We start from the raw sequence: 6,000 nt of genomic DNA, 5'->3' as shown, positions 1-6,000 counted from the left end.
ACACAAACAGCCATGTCGGTCTTACAGGACTCAAGCCTGACTGACCCTTGGACTGCCTCGGCGCAAAATAGGCCAAGGCATGCAACGATGCAGAGCACCAAAGCCGTCCGCGGAGCAGCGCGACCAACCAAGGGTGCGCCACCACCGGTTCTAGCTCTGGGTTCCACTGAACCAGACAAAACCCCGTAGATCGACTGGCACACACGGCCGAGTCGAGCGACCTTAGGAGCATGCATCATAACTTAATGGATAGCTGTCCGCCTGACTCATCAAAAATCACTGCAGGACGGGCCCACACTTCGAGAAACTTCTTCTCGCCCAAGCGGTGCCGCTCCCGGGTGAGATGGAACCAGACCTCCTTCCGTGCTTTCGCAAGTACTTCGTGAAGGCCCGGTGCCCTCCCCCCAAAAACTGCCCCGCGGTGTGCCAACCAAACTTGGTAGGAGCACTCGGCGAGGAGAAGCACGAACTGGTTGACCGCCTGATTAGGCAAAGGGTGCAAAAATCGAACTGTCTGGTAAGGAATGCCTGGCAGATTAAAAAGACTAGCAATCCTACGGAGAAGAGCTGCAGGAAGTAAACACTGCACAAACGCATGAACCGTGTCCTCACGAGCGCCACAGAACGGGCACACTCCACTAACCGGGACGGCTGTGAAGGGCCTGTAGCCCAACGGCAGGCACCCTCGCGCCAGGCGATACATGAAAGTGGCACGCCTAGCGTCGAGGAAACTGGCCGTGATGAGCTTCCAGTTTGGCCTGTGAATGGACAGGTCATACATATGGCAATGCGGGGGGAGGCCTGGGGTGAGGATGTCTACTAACTCTTGGAGTGGAGTTGAAACTACGTCGATGTCAGGGCGAACCGTGCGGAGGCTGACCAAAGAGTTGGCAGCCGCCGCATAAATGGTGGATGGGGTACCTGAACGAGGAACACAGTGGGAAAATGTGCTCTGTGAAAACAAGCGGAGTCGGGTGCTAAGGAAAAACGAGGTAAAGCTTCGAGTCAGGAGCATATCCGAGTTAAGAGCGACCTGGGTCCATCTGACGTGTAGTGCGGTAGCCACGATGCCCAGGTCGGGAATTCCGAGTCCTCCCCTATCCCTGGGCAGCTTGAGCACCCGCCTAGCTACACAGCCATTTGTACCCTTCCAAAGGAAGCGAAAGACAACCCTCTCCAAGATGAGCTTGATTCGGGTTGGAACAGGAGACACACACGCCACATACGTCAGGAATGAAAACAAAAGTGAGCGCAGGATTGTCGCTCGAGCAGTCAATGGGCATGACAACGCGCTGAACTCCTGAATCCTGGTTTCAAGCTTCTCCTTAGCCTGTTGCCAGTTTTCAGGAGACAGACCATCTGGTTCGAATTGGAAGCCTAGAATGCGCAGCCGCGTTTTCACGGGGAGACCATGAACGGGCTGCGGACTGGACGGAGTGGAGTTCAAGTACATGGCTGCACTTTTCGACCTATTCAACCTTGCACCACTCGCCCCGCAGTAACTGTCCATGACCTCCAAGACGCCGCAAACTGATGCTTCGTCCGGGACGACAATGGACAAGTCATCCGCGTAGGCAAATAGTGCAACCGGAGGGGAACCTGGTGGGAGTAGGAACCTGCCAATTCTGCTGTCACAGGACAACCTCTGCAGAAGCGGTTCAAAAGCGAGCACGTAGAGGGCAGGTGAGAGGGGGTCCCCCTGCCGTACACCACGTCCCACAATGAACGCCTCCGAGATGCGGTCCCGTATGACAACAGCAGAAGTCGGTCGAGAATACAAAGCTTGGACCATTTTCCGAAAACCCACACTAAAACCGGCCTCTTCCAAAACACGGAAAAGGTACCTGTGGCTAATAATGTCGAAAGCCTTCTCCTGATCGAAGGAGCAAAGAATACCTGGAAGTTTCCTGGTGTTTGCCCACAGGAGAAGGTCCCTCACTGCTAAACCGTGAAGCTGAGTAGAGCGCCCCTGGACACTACATGCCTGGTACGGACCCAAGACAGTGCTGAGCACTGGTGTGAGTCGCGTACACAGGCACTTTGCTATGAGCTTATAATCGCAGTTCAGAAGCGTGATTGGGCGCCATGCTCGCAGATCGGTGCTCCTCGACTCGTCCTTACAAAGGAGAGTGATTAGCCCCTCTCGTTGAGACGCTGACAAAGTCCCTTCACTGAGTAGCCGGTTCACCAGTGACGTGAACGGCTTCCCTAACATTGTCCAGAATTTAACATAAAACTCGACTGTAAGACCATCGGAACCTGGACTGCGATTACGCTTCATAGACTTCAAGGCACAAAATAGCTCGTCCTCATCTATGGCTGAGTCGCACACTTGCGGCGGCTCAGCTGGTAGGGCAAACGGAAAAACAGCTGGAGAGGCAACTGGTTCGGCATACAAGGACATGTAAAACTGCCTCGCCAGTGCAAGAACTCCATCTGGTGAGTCGACTATGCTATTATCGCTTGGATCTATTAGGGAAGAGAGAGTTGTGCTCTTCCTTGAAAGGTGTTTACGTAGGACGTTTCTGCTGCACCACGCTTCCATTTCCCACAGCTCTGCTCGCGTTGTGGCCCTCAAGCCATCCCAGCGTCGCTGCAGGAGAATTCGAAGTTCCTTACGGAGTGAGGTCAGTGTCGAAGCAACACCAGGCCCGCCGGACAGTGGCCTCGAGAGCAGGAGGATCGCGTCGGAGACGATTTTAATCTCCTCACGTTCCTCGCGCGCCCGACGCTTGCCCCAAGACCTGAAGCACTCACGCACCCTGACTTTCACGTCATCCCATTCCGTACCACTTAGATTCGCTGTGTTATGAAGCGATCGAAATAGTATGGATGATACCTCTGCGGTTGCCTGCCTATCTTTTAGGAGACGTGGATTTAAGCGCCACGGTCTCTTTGCTCTTGGTACTAAGCTAGAATCGGCAAACCGCAGAATTAGGAAGCTGTGGTCGCTAAGAGCAGAAGGAATTAACCACGAAGAATGCATACTGGGAGCCAGTGACGGCGAGATGTAAAAACGGTCGATGCGGCTCTGCATGCCCCACCCTGTCCATGTCATTCCTGACTGTCCAGGGCGAAGCACGCGCCAAGCATCGACCAGTCCCAGCCCGTCGACGAGCTGTCGCAGTACTGCATTTCCACGCCTATCTTTACATATTGGAGTCCCTCTACGTGAGAGGCGGTCAACTAGTTCTAACACACAGTTGAAGTCGCCTACCAGAACTAGTCGAGAGGGACCGACCAAGTATGGTTCTAATGTATCGAAAAACTCTCTCTGCTGTCTAGTCCGGGTTGGAGCATATACATTAAAGATTCGAATGCCACAATCAAGATCCACGGACAAGACGCGGCCCTCGGAATCCCTGGCATGGCGAATAACAAGGCCGCCGAAGCTCGGCATCAAAATGATGGCCGTACCTCGGCTGCCTGACGCGCCATAACTCCAGAAAGACCGAGTGCGAAAAATCCTGTCGAAGTGGCTGATCTGGCCTAGCCTATGAATGTAAGTTTCCTGAAGCACGAGAATATCTACCTTTTTGGATTTAGCCAAATTTACAACCTCTAACTGCTTAGAAGCGCGCGACAAACCCCGACAATTAAAAGTAGCTATGGTGAGAGAAGAAGCCATTTTAAGGGAGAAAAGAAGTTAGCTAGAAGCTAGTAGAAACAAGGAAGACAAAAAGAGCTAGAAAGATAGATAAAGAGCAGGCTAGTATTAGGAAATACTAGCCGCTAACGACAAATACGCAAAGACTACTTATGAGAGGGCCTCCGAAATTGGAGACCCCTCATCAGTAGACTCATAGGTTCTGTCTGAGAGCAACGAGCAATCGCACCGTCCCCATCCGCAATTGGGACAAGGAGGAGAACCCTCCGCGTCCGATGGGACCTCAGTATCAGAATCGGACGTTTCAACAGCTGTGCGCTTCAGTTCAGGAGCGCCAGTCTCTGAGCCTTGGGAGCCACCTTCGTCCGAGCTCGACTCACGCTCCGCAGCCGCCGCCCTGGCCGCGGAGCCAGCGCGGTGTGCGCGCCGGCTCTTACGCTTATGGTTCGACCGACGAGCAGTGTCAGTCGCGCCAGTCAGCGGTTCGGACGCGCCAGGGATAGCGACCGCCGTAGCGAGAGGTGCATCAGCCACGGAGGCGGCAGCGACCGCCGCTTCAGCCTCCTCGCCCATTGTCCCCTCGCACGTTGCCGTGGCGGAAGGGGGAACGAGCTCGGTAGCGTCCACGGAATCGCCGCCGCTCCCGGCGGCATCGACCATGCTCAAGGAGCCCTGGCTCTCTCCTTCTTCTGAGGCAGCAACCGTATCAGCTACCGGCGAAGTAACCGCTTCCACGACGGCAGGTTTCTGCTGTTCTGGCCTCGCGGTTACTGACGAGTAGGTGCGGACACTACACGCCGAAACCGCATGGTCGCCGCCGCAACGTACACACGCCGCGTCGCAGGACGCGTGGCCAAACTGCTCGCAGCGGGCGCACCGAGGCGTGTCGCACGCGGCGGCGTGGTGTCCTGCCAAGTTACACCTACGGCACAACCTAACTACACCCTCGTACTCACACTGAACGACACGCTCACCTACACGAAGAAGGTTAGGAACGGGCCGCGCCATCTCTATCCGAATGCGCCGGTTACCGGTGCCAACGGCAGGGAAACCGGGCACGCATTCTTCGGAGATCCCGTGAACCTTTCCGAAGACCTCTAGCTCGGAGACGAGAGCCTGGTCCGGAAGATCCGCGGGGTAGCCAAACACCCTAACCAACTTCACACGCACACCTCTATACTCAAACCGAACTTCCACATCACGAACCTGCAGTGCGGGATCAGCTGAGAAGCGATCAACCGCGGCCTTAGTCTTAAACGTTACCTCGAACCGTCCTGCACCGAAGTCCTGCACTGACTTAAGATCATTCAACGAAAAGCGCTTTACGAGCGCCTTGCAAACATCTACGTTGGAAGCGCCTTTCGGAACTCGCCCGAAAAACGTAAGCGGCCGAAGCCGCGAAGGGGCCACCATCGCGGTAAAAACCACGTGGCGCCCGTGCCTAGCCGAAGTTTAAGCTAACACTACACAAGGTAGGAAGCTAGGAACCCTCAGCTAAGCACTGGAAAAAACCAAGGACAAAAAAGAGCCACCGGAACACCTCACCGAATCGAAGACAGCGGGTTGGAGTCTAGAAGAATCCGCACCGTAATCCTATCCAACCATCCGAGAGGGGCCCACGTGGAGGGGATCCGTCGCACCGAGGCTCGAACGCACAAATCACGCCACCACAGCACCAGCACCAGGAGGCATGTCGAGCCGTTGTCAGATGGGAAGAGGACTTGGCACCTTCGAGGGCACCGCGTCCATGAGCGTTCATGTACTCATCAACCCAGCATCATTCGATACATTGGCCCCGGCTCGCCCCCTCAACCCGGGTTGACTGGGCGGGGGGTTTTGGTTCGGGCCAACGGTCCTTCCCGGACAAGGGGGCTGTTGTGGTGCAGCGACACAAAGTCACTGCACTCAACACACAAACAGCCATGTCGGTCTTACAGGACTCAAGCCTGACTGACCCTTGGACTGCCTCGGCGCAAAATAGGCCAAGGCATGCAACCATGCAGAGCACCAAAGCCGTCCGCGGAGCAGCGCGACCAACCAAGGGTGCGCCACCACCGGTTCTAGCTCTGGGTTCCACTGAACCAGACAAAACCCCGTAGATCGACTGGCACACACGGCCGAGTCGAGCGACCTTAGGAGCATGCATCATAACTTAATGGATAGCTGTCCGCCTGACTCATCAAAAATCACTGCAGGACGGGCCCACACTTCGAGAAACTTCTTCTCGCCCAAGCGGTGCCGCTCCCGGGTGAGATGGAACCAGACCTCCTTCCGTGCTTTCGCAAGCACTTCGTGAAGGCCCGGTGCCCTCCCCCCAAAAACTGCCCCGCGGTGTGCCAACCAAACTTGGTAGGAGCACTCGGCGAGGAGAAGCACGAACTGGTTGACCGCCT

This window comes from Dermacentor albipictus, chromosome 7 (assembly GCF_038994185.2).
Source record: "Dermacentor albipictus isolate Rhodes 1998 colony chromosome 7, USDA_Dalb.pri_finalv2, whole genome shotgun sequence".
In the NCBI taxonomy this organism is placed as follows: Eukaryota; Metazoa; Arthropoda; class Arachnida; order Ixodida; family Ixodidae; genus Dermacentor; species Dermacentor albipictus.
The sequence above is the reverse complement of the archived record's forward strand: the minus strand, read 5'-3'. Positions refer to the sequence as shown.